General features: G+C 41.5%; 1 protein-coding gene across 2 annotated transcripts in view; it reads left to right on the forward strand.

Moving 5' to 3' along the window:
• The window catches only part of MCC (MCC regulator of WNT signaling pathway), a 418,786-nt gene that overhangs the window by 173,885 nt on the left and 228,979 nt on the right, over positions 1 to 15,922 (forward strand). The gene's annotated exons all lie outside the window — the stretch shown is intronic.

Below are 15,922 nucleotides of genomic sequence, written 5' to 3' on the forward strand. Positions count from 1 at the left end.
TCATGAATTGGATGGCCCACCCTGGATCACGTATTGGCTGGAGGCTTTGCTTGTTGGGATGGCCTTAGGTCTTTGTTGCTTTCAGAAAGTTAAGGGAAGGCCACAAGCTGTGTGTGTGAAGCCCCCTGTCCCCATTCTCTGGCAGCCTAAAAGCCAAGCTGGGAATCCAGGCAGGGGGCAGGGAGGTGTCAGAGTCTGGTTTCTTACCCAGAAATGTCATTGCTTGCAGACATATTTTCTGAATCTTAAGGTATAACATTCATTCAGCAATGAGTATTTATGAAAATAGAGTTGATTGTGGGAACTTGGATGACGAAAGCATTCATACTTGGTGATTTCAATAGCCCAGTATTTGGCCTATCGAAGGATTGTAGTGGAAACTTGATGGATTGAATGATTGGAAATAGCTGTCAGAGTGCTCATTTGGCCTTAGTTTCATTAGCCTTCAAAAGTGTCTTTAGTCAAAATTAAATGATCACAGATTAGCACAGATGCTTCTCTGCTGGTTTCCCCCTTTCCTAGGAATAAGTTGATTTGCTAAGAATTCTTAGCAAAGTGGAGGAAGGAACTGACCAGTTTCTAATGCCCGGAATCTGATTTATGCTCTGCTCTACTGCTACACATTGTGACAAGCATGGAGGCTACCATAGGAAGTGGGTGTTGTCTAATAACATGACTGAACTAAGTCCCCATGCGGTACTCTTCGGTGACCTGGAAGTCCCCCACCCTGCTTCATATGGCCAGTGGATATACAATGTTCAGCAATTCATGTGTGCTGGAGACGCTGGCATTTCTCTGCGCAGAGTCAAAACCCTCTCTTCCTCTGTATGTCAGTGGTACAGATAAACCCTGAGGGCAGCCCATAATTAGAGGTGGAATTTAGGAGCATAACATGATAGGCAGAACTGGGAGATGAAGACAGGAAACGGAACAGAGTGTATTTCATGGAGGAAGGATTTATTAACCTGTCCACCCTTCATATGACTCAGTGTTTCTTTCATCATCCAGTTGATTATTATGGGTGAAGAGATTCCTGATCTTGATTACCATGGCCATTTGCATCGTGTTATTTGTACTTCTTTACTTAATCCAATTTCATCGTGAAAATGCCCTTGTTTGGTCCAGCTGGCACCACCACGTGCCTACTCTCATCCCTCCTTTCTAAATATCCTATTGCGTTTAGTTGCTACAAGCACACGTTAAGTGCTTTAAAACGTGGCTTCATCCTGTTTCTCATGCTTAACTTTCTCCTCCCCTGCGAGCTTGTAAGTACCTTCAGTGGCTGGGAATGGCTGGTACTTCATGTACTCTTCTGCTGTCCCTCTGTAATACCTAATACAAGATGAGAAAATCAAAGACGATCCAATTGACAGAGACCCTGCGTGTTGAAGGCATGACTCAGAGCACAGAATCCCCCACTCTCAGCTTTATGTAAACTTCCTAAGATCTCCTGGCTCATCTACAGTGCTTTCCCTGCAGGCAGCTTTTAGAAAACCCCCGAGCAAGTTGGAAACCTCTGATCCCCTTATGCTGTAGCTGTAGCTGATAATGGAATTTTGCCAGAATGGGAAAACGACACACATTCCAGCATTCCTACTGTTTGCTAGGAACTAGACATTGATTCGGTAATTGGTAATTAATCAATTTCCTGATTTGGAAGAAATGCTGCATTTCTCGTTCTACTCCAAACATTTGTCCAGTGTCATTCTCAGCCCCTCAGGCACTGTTCTGGTAAATACGGTAGATTAAGAGGTTCTTTCATTTTCCTTTCTATTATCATAGGACTGGTAGTTCTCTCTCCTTAGTCCATTAATGTTTTCACATCTGTGAAACAGTAACTTCTGTAAACCATTCCTTGCTCCATTTCTACAGTCCCTGTTGCTGGCAGCCCCAAGATTCACCAGCCACCTTGTTGACATTATTACATTTTAATGATTTCTGTGCTGCCTACCCACTTGATAGTCTGTGGTTTTATTAGCTTGAGATTGAAAATTCAAATGAATAAAGGATCACAGAGTAAAAGGAACCTAGTCAGATATGATAGGAGACTAATGTCCCTTAATTCATTCATTGGAGTGTTTCTTTGCAATCCATGCATTATCGTATTCATTTTTAAAGAATAATTACTGTATTTTGTTGAAAGAATAGGCTCATAAATTCCAAGAAGCTAATTATATTTTGTCACTAGTGTTGCTAGAATTCTAATAAGCTTATTCTTCTTTCTTAGGTTGGAAAAGGAAACATATCCTAACATGGACAAGTGTACCCTGGTAATTAGAAATCACCAAGAAAGAAATAATGATATTTTGTTATTAGAAGTTTTCGAACACTTGGTTATTTAAAATGAGCATGGTAGAGCCTGACTTTAAAATGACATAGGAAATGAAATTGCTTCTTTATTTTTTATGTAGGTATGCCAGAAAAAAAGGGGAAGAATTAAGGAGAGCATAGCAACCTGACTGTATTTGTAGGCTCTTCTGAGATTTAAAAAAAGAAGAAGAAAAAAGAAAATACACTATATTTATAGAGATGATGGGTGAAATTTAAAAATCACCAGTAGAAAAAATAAGGTCATGCCACTAGGCTTACAGTGTTAAATAGAGATGATATTATTGGCTCATGTTGGGGTGCTTACTGTGTGCCTGTCATGAGGAGAACTTGAGATAGAGAGCTTCAATAACTTACCCAGGGCCACAGAGTAAGTGGCAGAGCCTCAGATATCTAAATTGTTACCTAGTTTTCTTTGGTGAAACTGAAAAAAAAAAAAAAAAAATTCAAGAAGAAGATCAAATATATACAAGCTAAAGCTGGTCAAGCTCCAATTTTTAATGCAGAGAATTGAGTTTAAAGTTGATTAGTCATCTCTGATTATGCAAATATTCTTACTCATTTGGGTTTCTGTTAAGGTAACCATCTCTCGGTTTACCCAGGAGTTTCAGTGCAAAAACCTTCATAGTCCTAAGCAAACTGGGATGGTTGGTCACCTTGTTTCTGGTGTTGATACCAAGTTTTGTTTTTAATTTTGCAGTAGGAAATTTTTTACTAAAGCAAGGCTGACTGATCATTAGAAACCTTTTTCTCTTTTTAAGCTAAGTCTCTTGCCTGTGATATCTGTCTTCCACTTAAGATTTGAGTCTGGACACCATCACTGTGTACACAATGCTTAACACTTACTTAATAATTTGTGAACCTAATGTTCTGGGTCGTTGTGGAAGAGGTGACAACTGTGCCGTTGTTAGTGATGGGGAAACTGAGTCAAGGAAAAGCACAACATTTCTAATGGCCATGGGAATCCACAGCATCTGAATCAGCAGCATTACGGCCTTGAGTCTGTGCTTGGAAATGTAAACAAAGCCCTCTCTGATAAAAATATTTCCATTATCTTAAAGTAAACATCCTTGATCATTTAAGTAGTCCTACTGCAATCAAGGACTTGGTTAAATTGCTTAGTTAAGCTAGACTAATTGATAGAGCATTTAATGAAGCAAATATTTTTATCCTTAGCAAACTGTTAATTTTCCTCAAGGAGAGATTAAATTAAGCCCATATATGCCAACTTTTTATTTGTATCTTTGTTTTGCAGGGAAATCTAAGAGGCAAAGTGAAATAGTTACCTTTCTGTCAATAGTTTTTCTTAACATCTATTTTGGTAGTATTTGGGCCTTTTAATTTAAAGAGCAAAGACGTACATGGCTACTTGGAAGGTAACACGGGTGGAAGTTAGGGATGTAGCTCAGGTCACATGGAATTTGGTATTGGAATTTCCATTTCTCAACTTTCTAAGCAGGGGCCTTGTTACCATATTCTCTGCCTCCTCTAGTAAGTCGAAAAGTTAAAATGGGCCTCGATTCAGAAACCATGAATCATCTCTGTATCCCATTAGGTGGGGCGGGGTAAAGAGAGTCTGGGAGAGATTGGGGTGGGTGCAAAAAGGATGACCTGTTGCTATCTCGGGAGCCTGGAACTTCTTTTCCTTATGAGGTCAGCTGCTGGGAACTAGACTGAGTGCTTTATTTTCTTTATCCTTTATTTTGCCTATCCTTTTTCATCATAATTGGAATGAATTTGATGTGTTCCCAAGGTAAATTTTGGAATTCTGTCAGTGAAAGGCCGGGTCCATCTCCTCAAATCAACACCCATGCTTCAATCGGCCTTCTCCCCCGATTCTGTTGCAATGAGCTTAAGTGAGTGCCTCCCATGTTGGGATGTCCAGACACCCATGACCCAAAGGTGAACAGCCCTGTTATCCATTACTGACTCTCAGACTGATTACATGTGTTACTACTTATGCTTATATAAGAAGGATAAGTTGAAATTGCTAAAGAAGGAATCTATTTTTATTTTGTCTTGAATAAGTCATAAGCAAAATTTTTTTAGTGCAAAAGTGCTGAAAGCAATCTAGATCTAGCTCCTTCAGGTACCCTTATTTAGCATCCTAAGATTTGTCATGAATGGAAGCAAATTTTGTTAAACAGCCCTTCTCTTCCATCTCTCCCCCTCAAAACATTTTCTTATGCTCTCTTCCTTCTATAGTGAAGCTTCTTATACGTTTCAGAATTTCAAAATGCAGTTGTACTTCAGGCAAAATACGTGGGCATGTTTTGGTACTGAGCTCTGTGTACTCTGTCGGCTTATCTCTGAACTAGGTCTTGCAGTGGTGAAAGAAAAATAAAAGCAATCTGTCAGTGGGGTGTTCTTGCTACCCTTCTAGTAATCATCTTTATTGCCATTCATTTCTCCTGATTGCTGCTCTGACATTTCCATGAAAATTACCGAGGGCAGCTGAACTAGATAAATTAGGCCCTTTCTGACCAAATAAATGACCATTGACATTTTGGCAGTGCTAACCTCATTAACAGTATTAGCCAGGAGTCCTGCTTTTAGTAAAGCTCCATCCTGGGCATGTGACTGTAGGTTGGGGCAGATAAAGACCTTCCAGCTCCTAATTAGCAAGAGTAATAAATGGCAAACAGTTTGTGGGAGTCCCTGAATAACATTAATCAGATGTAGAGCACTACCACAGTTTAACAATTTGTTTCACTGTCAATGTGAAAAAAACACATTATGTTAAAGATATGAAGGAAGTGCTTTTTTGATGTGTTATCATGGCGGTAGTGAAATTCGAGAGACGGGAGTTGAGCCACATAAGCATTCTTTATCCTTCAGGTTTTCTTTGAGAAAGCTTATGGCAGAGAGTTCAGTGGCCTCTGGTTCCCCGAGGTAGAGCCTGCTGGAGTCAAGGGGCCCAGTGTCCGCCTGGAGAGAGAGTGTAGTGCTCTGATGCTGGGGAAGGAGCTTGCCTTCTGGAGTTGCAAGGCTTTCTGTAAGCAGCGAATCCGTATTCCCTGTTTCCCTCCAGCCTGCGAAGCTGGTCTGACTTCTGTTCTTCATCCCTGTCTTCTCTGTCCCATGCTCGCCCACCCTAGTCCTGTTACTTCCATTGTTCCTTCCACTATTTCTAATTTTTGCTGCCATTCTCCGTTGGTCTCTTCGGTACTCTTTGCATCTTCCTTGCCTTCTCATCTTTGAGAAGAAAGTCTGACCCTTACAGATAACACCAGTCAGTGTTAATACTCCTGTCCAATCAAGATAACATTGGGTATAACTGTTGGCCTCTCTTAGCTGATATTTCTTTTTTTTTTTTTTTTTTTGTATATACTGCAATTTTATTTCAATCACACAAAGTTAGCATGTAGGAAATGTAAATGAAAGTACAGTAAAAATAGCACAGAACCAAAAAGTCTAAATAGGAAGTACACCTAAAACATGAGAATTCAACATTCATTAGTGTTTCATCTTCAGTTTTGATTGACACTTGATGCTTGCAAATTTTGAAACAAACTTTGAGATCATGATGACTATTCTGTAGAGAGTCCAACACCAGCACTAAGATTTGTACATTCAGTTTGTTTGCATAGTGTATAGGACAGATTTGTCACAGGTCAAATCACAGTGTTGAAGGAAAGAAGTACCTTCCTGTAATTAGAAAGAATCCCCTGAACTGCACTCAGCTTAAGACATCCAGTGTACAAGAGCACGAAAACCGTCATGATAATGTGGCTCCAAGGAACATAGTTTTGATAAGGACAGTAACCTAAGCTTCTGTTTCCCATTTTAATTATTGAAATCTCTAACAATGACAAAACAGTCATATAGGACAGTAAATGTATACAGTAATTCAGTCAAACTTCTTGGAAAGAAAACATTTTAGCTGAAGTTTCTTTCCCCTTAAACTGTTTGGAACCATTCTAGAAGCCAGTTATAATAGTTTGCAGATAACCAAAGATTAATGGGTGATTTAAGAAAAATCCACTTCCCAAACTAAGAAGTTTTTCTTTTGCCGTCAGCTTCTAGAGTGTTATATTAGACAGTAAATGGGTGAACTGTTATTTCTAGGAGCTCAGGATCATCTTTAATGGTAGCTAAATTGAGTGACACTTTGTGTATAACAGTATTCTAGAACTACTGGTTGGAAGGAGGGCACAGAAAAAGTAACACCATGTACCTGCCTGAGCTGTCTTTTGACCCTCACTGGGAGACAGAACGCAAAATTGGCTTCTCTTGTTATCTAAGTATCAGGTGAATCATACAGACTTATAAGTGATAGGTGTTGAGAGAAACAACATTGTGGTCTGGAATGGTCAAGGGAAATTGGTGAAGATGGTACATCTTGAAGGACTTCCCGTAAGCAGGAAGAAGGAATTTCTGGTGGTGCTGTATGGGTTTGGGAGAGCTGAGCAGACTAGCATGACGAGGTGGGACCTCTAGGTGAAGGGGGAAAGGGTAGGGTTCAGCTTACCTCCTGAGGACCTCTGTGTATTCCATGCTGAGTTAGGGACTAATATCATTGGCTACTCTAGGAAAAATCATTACAGCGTTTTAGCAGGAAAGTGGTGCAGGATAATGGTGCTTTGTGGAAGAGGAATTTTGAACCTCCCTGCGTAGGAGTGTTTGGATAGGGAGATGTGGTGCTCAGGAAAAAGAGTTAAGGAGTTGTCTCAGTAACCCAGGTTGGTAGAGACTAGGTGTGTATTAAGGTGGAAAAAGTGTTGGTTGCAAGAGTGACAGGATTGTGTGAGTAAGAGATTGTGAAAGAATGGAGCAGAGTGGAAGATGTAGCTGAGTTGGGTGTTTTTTTTTTAAATCATCCATTCCACTTTATTTCATTCTACTTTAAAATCAATTCTGTTGGGCTTCCCTGCTGGCGCAGTGGTTAAGAATCCGCCTGCCAGTGCAGGGGACACGGGTTTGATCCCTGGTCCCGGAAGATCCCACATGCCGCGGAGCAACTAAGCCTGTGAGCCACAACTGCTGAGCCCGCGCGCCACAACTGCTGAAGCCCACGCACCTAGAGCCCGTGCTCCGCAATGAGAAGCCCGCGCACCGCATCGAAGAGTAGCCCCCGCTCGCCGCAACTAGAGAAAGCCCGCGCGCAGCAACGAAAAACCAACACAGCCAAAAATAAATTAATTAATTAATTAATTTTAAAAAATGATTCTGTTATAAAAAAAAATCAATTCTGTTTCAGCAGACATATCTTGTTTATTAGATGTTACATATAAATATAGAAGTTATTTTAATAGCTCTATTGAGATATTCATACATGATAAAATTTATCTAAATTGTGCAATTCCATGGTTTTTGTATATTCACAAGAATGCGTAACCATCACCACAATCTAATTTTAGGGTATTTTCATCATCCTGGGAAGAAACCCCATCAGCAGTCACTCCCTGCCTCCCACCCCCCAGGCGACCGCAAATCCTCTGTCACTGAGGATTTGCCTGTTCTAGAAGTCAGATATTATGTGGCCTTTTTTTTTTTTTTTAATAAATTTATTTATTTATTTATTTTTGGCTGCGCGGGGTCTTTGTTGCTGCTCGCGGGCTTTCTCTAGTTGCGGTGAGCGGGGGCTACTCTTCGTGGCGGTGCGCGGGCTTCTCATTGCGGTGGCTTCTCTTGTTGCAGAGCACGGGCTCTAGGCACGCGGGCTTCAGTAGTTGTGGCTCGTGGTTCTAGAGCGCAGGCTCAGTAGTTGTGGCGCACGGGCTTAGTTGCTTCGCGGCATATGGGATCTTCCTGGCCCAGGGCTCGAACCCGTGTCCCCTGCATTGGCAAGCGGATTCTTAACCACTGCGCCACCAGGGAAGCCCCTATGTGGCCTTTTGTGATTAGCTTCTTTCACTTAAGGTAATGTTTTGCAGGGTCATCCATGTTGTAGCCTGTCTCAGTGTGTAGCTGGGTTGGACTTGACCGTCGAGCAGGTGGGAAATGGTGCCTCCAACAGAAAGAAGCCCAGAGGTGGGGTGGCCATGCCCCTCCTGCCAAATGGGAATGACAGCAACCATCCTCTTTACTTCCCAAAGTTATTCTGAAGATCAGATCACGTGTATGAACGTCTGTTGATCTATTTATTTCGTATAAACTTAGAAGTCTTCGTGGCATATTTTGCTGAAGACAAGTTTTAGGGGTAAGGGGATGAAATTGAGACGTCAGTACATCTGGGCTGATGGTAGCACATGTGTGAATTGCCAGGCTGAAGAGCCTCTTGGGAACTCATGCTGGTGGAGTCCCTGAGGACTGATGAGATTGTCCAGGGCAGAGAGGTTGAAGAGGGAAGAGAGGACTGAGATGTGAAGGAGGCCTGTTGGTGGAGGGTAGGAAGAAAAGAGCTGCAGAGAAGGAGCACTGAACCGGTCCTGCTGGAATGGTGTAATCATGCAGTCATTGCTAAGTTTTCTTAATTAGCTAACTGTTGGCCATGTCCAGTCTGTGCAGGATTCTCTGGCCCAGTTTATTCTTGGCCCAAGTCCCTTTGCTAACTGGGCAGTGATTTAGGCCCTTATTTAAAAAACAAAGTGCAACAAAACAATGAAGTGCTCCGGGCTTGAAATGTGACCTGCTTCCCAGGCCAAGATTCCACTACCTAGTGTGCTGGCTTGAGCTCCATGCCTGATTTCTTTGAGCCTTAGGTTGTTTTTGTCTCTACCTGATAATTAGCTCCTTTGTTGGGAGGTTGAAGACCACCTCCAAGGCAACAACGTGTGCACAAAGGCTTTGTAAGTGCTAAAATGTCCTTCAAAGTAAGGGAGTGGTGCTGTTCCATCCATTGCCCGCCCCTCTCCCAAATAAATACAAATCAAGCCTGATGGAAGATACCGGGAATTTCTCAAGGGCTGCCTCTGTAAGGAGCTCTGCAGTGTTGGGTAATGTGTCTGTAAGTAGTGTAATTGATTGTTGCTGGGTAAACAAGAGCACCATTTTGGGAGAATGACCATCTAGACTGACTCTACCCGCTTAGGTTTTTTTCCAGGAGAGGTGATACTTTTGTGCTGCTAGTGGTAGGGTGTGTGTGTGTGTGTGTGTGTGTGTGTGTGTGTGTGTGTGTGTTGAGAAGGTGGAGTGGGAAAGAGGAAGTAAGCAAAAAGAAATGTAGATGGAAGCTGGAGGTGGTGGGCACCTGAACCAGGACCCAAAAGTTAGATACTTTTCAGTTTTACAGGAGAAGGAATGAAGTGAAGAGGAGACATAAAAAAGAAGCTCAGGGCTTCCCTGGTGGCGCAGTGGTTGAGAATCCGCCTGCCAATGCAGGGGACACGGGTTCGAGCCCTGGTCCGGGACGATCCCACATGCCATGGAGCAACCAAGCTCATGCGCCACAACTACTGAGCCTGTGCTCTAGAACCCGCGAGCCACAACTACTGAAGCCTGTGCACCTAGAGCCCGTGCTCCGCAACAAGAGAAGCCACCGCAGTGAGAAGCCCGCGCACCACAACAAAGAGTAGCCCCCGCTCACTGCAGCTAGAGAAAGCCCACGTGCAGCAACGAAGACCCAACGCAGCCAAAAATAAATAAATAAATAAATAAAAACCAAAAAAACCCAGTTTTTCCTGGACTTTGGCAGTGGACCTAGGGTTTTAAGTTGAAATCAAATCCCTGAGATGCCCCATAGTGTGAGAGTCTTATTAGACTTGTCCTTGGAAAGAGACTTTCTCTCCTTCTAAATTTACATAGCTTGTTCTCCCCGCCTATATGATGGCAGCCCAAGTGGATGCTTAAAATATTACCTAGGTCTCCCTGTCCTCATTTTCTAGGCACCACTCCACACTCCATTTATGCTGCTCTGTTAGGCCCTATAAACTTGGCCCATCTCCTGGGCACTTGGAAATGGAATATGTTCTACTCCTAGTCTGTCTCTGAAATCATGGGAGCTGTTAACTCTGGAGGCCTATGAACTGGGAAGGGGCTGGTCTGCAGTGAGGGAAGTAACCAGGAGATGTGCAGAGAAGGACACAGTCCGGAGATGAGCTCAAGTTCCTGCATGGCGCCCTGAAGCTCCAAGAGAGCCCTGTGTACTTAGAATGGATGAAAAGTGAGTTGGTTGACTTTTTCACTTAAACTGTCTCAAGTTGTCTTGGGAACTTGCAACCCAAGGAGCCCTAACCCTGCTTTAGTAGTTGAAAGCAGCCTGAAATATTTACAGCTGCTCTGAGGACCTACTATAAGGTAAAGCAGGGGATGGACGTAGGGGACTGAGTTACTGAAAACGTAGCCCCATAGAGGGGGCTGCTCTGCCCTTCCCTGAGCCAGCGTTGAAGTTGGGGCACATCTGGTGACACCATAGCCTGGCTCTGAACTAGAAGGAGAAACATCTGTCAAAGGTTCCAGTTGGGATAAAACAACCACTATGTTGCTTTTCAGGACAATTGTCTGTCTCTGGGATTCATTTTGGAATTTATTCATTTCCAGTCTCAAAATGCTCAGACGCATGTAGGACTTGGGCCTGGAGCAGGGGTAGGCACACATTTTTCTGGAAAGGGCCAAATAGTAAATATTTTAACTTTGGTGGGTCATGTGGTCTCTGACACAACTACTCTGTCATTGTAGGGTAAACACAACCATAGATAACATATAAACAAGTGGGCGTAGCTGTGTTCCGGTATGACTTTATGTACCAACACTGAAATTTGAAATTTATATCATTTTTGCATGTCATGAGATAATCTTTTGATTTTTTTTTCAACTATTTAAAAATGTAAAAACACTCCTTAGCTTACAGGCCACACAAAAACACCCAGTGAGGTGGATTTGGCCCATGGGTTGTAGTTTGCAGACCCTTAAAGCGTGACATGGAAGCAGAGGGACACGTGTACTTTTATAATAGCTCAGGTGGATGAGAACAGTTTTCATAGAGTGTGAGTCCTGAATATTTTAACCCTTCCATTAACACCACCAGACCTCTGTGGGATAGACGGCTAGTATAGTAACTAACCCTTGAGATAGAGGAAAGATTTTAAGTTCAGTGAGCTGGTTTTAGAACTGGGAGCTAATAATTTCCAGAGCTTTTAGGTGCTTGACTCGTGACTGAGGCCCTCAGTGCATTGCCAAGTGGGAACAGTGCTGTTTCCACATATAAGCACGTATAGAGACATCAAGGCTCCTGAAATATTGTGTAATGCTTTATGTGAAGCCCAGATTAGAATTACAGAGTTTAATTTTTCTGTAGTTTAGCCACTGAAATCCACATCTTCCCTTGCTCGTGAAAGATCTAAATATGTATGCTGTTTTTTTTAAAAAAACTTTTATCGAGGTGTTATTGACAATGAACTGCACGTATTTAAGGTACACAGTTTGAGGGAATTCCCTGGTAGTCCAGTGGTTAGGACTCAGCACTTTCACTACCGTGGCCCAGGTTCAATCCCTGGTCCGGGAACTAAGATCCCCAAAAGCCGCCAGGTGCGGCCAAATAAATAAATAAAATAAGGTACACAGTTTGAGAAGTGTGTGTATGTGTGTGTGTGTACATATATATATATATCTCCATGAAACCATTTCCACAATCAAGACACTGAACGTATCCATCACCCCCAAAAGTTTTCCTCTTGCCTCTCCCCTTCTCCATTCCTTCTCTTTCCTAGACAATTGCTGATCTGCTTTCTGTCACTCTACACTAATTTGCATTTTATTGAATTTTATGTAAATGGAATCTTACAATATGTACTATTTTTTTGCTCTGGCTTCTTTCATGCAGCATAATTTTTAGATCCATCCATGTCTCATGTATCAATAATTCATTCCTTCTTGTTGCTGAGTACATTGCATTGTATAAATGTATCACAATTTGTTCATTCATCTGTTGAAGGACATCTGAACTGTTTCCATTTTGAGGACCTTACGCATAAATTTGCTGTCAGTGTTTGCGTATGGGTCTTTTTATGGACATATGCGGTATCATTTCTCTTGGGTAAAGACCTAGGAGTGGAATAGCTGGTCACATGGAAAGTATGTATTTAACTTTTTAAGAAACTTCCAAAATTGTTTTCCAAAGAGGTTGTAGCACTTTCCATTCCCACCAGCATTGTAGGAGGATTCTAGTTCCTCCACATGCTCGCCAACTAAGTGTGCTGGTTTAAGGAAGCATTTTCAGTGGACATTTATGTTGTAAACTCTTTTAAATATAGAAAATCACATCCTCTAGAATCCCTTAATTTTTGTTTCCAAAGAGCACTAAAATCTGCATGTGTTTCCATTTCCAGAACATCCCTGTAAAAGGAGGTATTAGAGGACCGAATCAGATATGTGGCTTAGGCATCGTCATGTGGTTTGGCTTCCAGTCTGACCAGGGTTGTTATTTTCTTTTTCTTTTTCTCTCCTTCAAACATAAGTCCACTGGCTTCCCTTTCTTTCCTTTTCTACTTCCTTCAGTTATTTTGCTTTTGCCACATTGAGGTGTGAGGTGTGAGGTATGCGTCTCAATCTGTGTGGAATTGGCGCGTGAGAATCAAGCTGTTTTCTGTTGCACCATGAATGTCTCAGGAAAATTAAGATGCTCCTGGAGATCATCCCTTGGGTGATAGCTGTATTACAGTTTTTACGTTTCAGAGTGGCTTCCCTGCAATAAAATGACTGCCGTCTTTTTGCCCTGTCCTCGAGTTATGTTAGTCTGAGAAATGAAATATTGCTGAAAATGTGTGCATCTCAGTAGGAGTTTTAAACAATTTGAAAGAGCCCTGTCTTAACAGTGCCAGTTTCATAGCTTGCTAGGTGGAGGTTTGTTACATTGAACCCATAGCTCTTCAGCTGTCCAACTGAATCAGGGCCACTATTGATTAATCAATAGTAACCCAGCTATGATTCTTGGGTATGGCAGCCAGTGTCTGATCCAGAGTTAATGTATTGAGAAGATGTCTCCTCTGGTATATTGCATTTCCTGGTCTTTTTGCCTTCAGCTTCCATTCCCATTAAGGGTTCTCCCTATCACAGTCTCTTACATTTAGCTGCAGTCCTCCCTAACTAGTCAAGTTAAAGCTGTCTGCTCTAACTCCAGCAGATGCTGCTAAACTGTTGGTTGGTTTAAAAGAGACACAATGTAACAACCCTGGTCAGACTGGAAGCCAAACCATCTGACTTTGCCTAAGCCGCCCATCTGATTGGGTCCTTTAATTCCTCATTTTACAGGGGTGTTCTGGGAATGAAAAGACATGCAGATTTTAGTGCTCTTTTAAACCAACACTCTAGTTGTTAGGGCCAGTCTCTTTGTTTGCTCTTTCCTACCTTGAGAACACTCTCCCTCTACCAGGTGAAGAACTCTAGAGACTTAGGGTTTCTTACCAGCCCTTTTCTGCCAGGATGGTGGGGACAGTGGTGGTTGTTCTACAGATTCACTGATGGCGCTGTGACTGACTTAGGTTTTCTTGAAGGGCATGGATGGAGAGTAGAAGAATACACAAGTGGGAAAAAAGCATTTCTCAAATTGAATTTTGAAAAATATGTGAGAATTCCGTCCTTTTTCCTCCATGAAAATGGAGGCTGTGTTAGCCTTCATTTGCTTTCTGCAAACACATTGAACCTTCTGCAAGATCATGTTGGTTTAGAGCAATTATTCTCAAAGTGTGGTCCCTGGACCCAACAGTGTGAGCATCATGGGAGAACTTGTTAGAAATGCAAATTACCGGGCCCCACTCCAGACCTGCTGAATCCGAAAATCAGGAGGTGGGCCCAGGAATTTTTTTTTTAACAGCTGATTCTAATTCATATCCAAGTTTGAGAGCCACTTGTTTAGCGCCAAACCTGTGTTTGGATCCTGGCTAACTGGGGACTAGTTATTTTTCCTTCAGTTTTTTAATTTCTATAAAAGGAGGATAACCATCTCTACCTTTCAAGGTCATTGTGGGGATTAAGATGGTGAGTGTAAATATCTGCATGTAAGTACTCAGTAAACAATAACTGCTGGTATTTGGTACCAACTTTTAAAAGGTATGGTGATAGAAAATGAGATAAAGCCATAAAAGATGGGCTCAGCCCTGAAGAGTTTGCAATGAGAAGAGGTGACCTACATATGAATGATTATCTGACCTCCAAAAATGGTAACCTTTGTCAGAAAACCCAAAACAAGGGTATTTCCCTTGACTTTTTCCCCTTTCTGGTAGCAAATGTGATAGTTGGAGAAAGTAGAAGTAGTAATGTGCCTAGAGTCATGGAGTTGACATTACTTTTACTGGGAATCTGTTAAGCCTGTATTCATAGTCGTATACTAAAGAGGTTTAAGAGGTCTGAAAGGCATCCTAGAGGGTGTCTTTGTTTGAGGGAACCTTAGGGGAATATGCCTTTAGTTTTCTATAGACCTTGTACTTTATTATCCTAATTTATCCCTCCCCACTACCTTTCCCCTTGGTAACCGTAAGTTTGTTTTCAAAGTCTTTGAGTCTGTTTCTGTTTTGTAAGTAAGTTCATTTGTATCATTTTTTTAGATTCCACATGTAAGTGATATCATAGGATATTTGTCTTTCTCAATCTCTAGGTCCATCCATGTTGTTGCAAATGGCATTATTTCATTGTTTTTTATGGCTGAGTAATATTCCATTGTATATATGTACCCCATCTTTTTTATCCATTCCTCTGTCGAGGGACATTTAGGTTGCTTCCGTGTCCTGGCTATTGTAAATAGTGCTGCAGTGAACATTGAAGTGCATGTATCTTTTTGAATTATGGTTTTCTCACAGTATATGCCCAGTAGTGGGATTGCTGGGTCATATGGTAGTTCTATTTTTAGTTTTTTAAGGAACCTCCATACTGTTCTCCATAGTGGCTGTACCAATTTACATTCCCACCAACAGTGTAGGAGGGTTTCCTTTTCTCCACACCCTCTCCAGCATTTATTATTTGTAGACTTTTTGATGATGGCCATTCTGATCAGTGTGAGGTGATACCCCATTGTAGTTTTGATTTGCATTTCTCTAATAATTAGCATTGTTAAGCCTCTTTTAATGTACTTTTTGACCATCTGGATGTCTTCTTTGGAGAAATATCTATTTAGATTTTCTGCGCATTTTTTGATTGGGTTGTTTGGGCTTTTTTTGATATTGAGCTCCATGAGCTGTTTGTATATTTTGGAGATTAATCCCCTGTTGGTTGCTTCATTTGCAAATATTTTCTCCCATTCTGAGGGTTGTCTTTTTGTTTTGCTTATGGTTTCCTTTGCGGTACAAAAGTTTTTAAGTTTAATTAGGTCCCATTTGTTTATTTTTGGTTCTATTTTCATTACTCTAGGAGGTGGGTCCAAAAAGATCTTGCTGTGATTTATGTCAAAGAGTGTTCTGCCCAAGTTTTCCTCTAGGAGTTTTATAGTATCTGGTCTTACATTTAGTAGATGTTGTACTTTAAAAAAGCTGTTGAGACATACATGAAAAGTTAATGCTTTTGAGTTGGTGTAAGGGATTGGTTAATCAGTCTTGCCAATTCTTCCCCCCTACCCAGTTTTATTGAGGTATACTTTTCAATTCTTTATTAGCAGATGGGTAGATGGACATGTGGATCCTTGAATTTTTTTTTAATAACCAGGTAGCTTTGTGTATACTTCAGTAACATCATTTAATATTACTGAAGTATACACAAACCTTAAACTTTGAAAGTAGATTTCAGG

The sequence above is a fragment of the Eubalaena glacialis genome, chromosome 4 (genome assembly GCF_028564815.1).
Source record: "Eubalaena glacialis isolate mEubGla1 chromosome 4, mEubGla1.1.hap2.+ XY, whole genome shotgun sequence".
In the NCBI taxonomy this organism is placed as follows: domain Eukaryota; kingdom Metazoa; phylum Chordata; class Mammalia; order Artiodactyla; family Balaenidae; genus Eubalaena; species Eubalaena glacialis.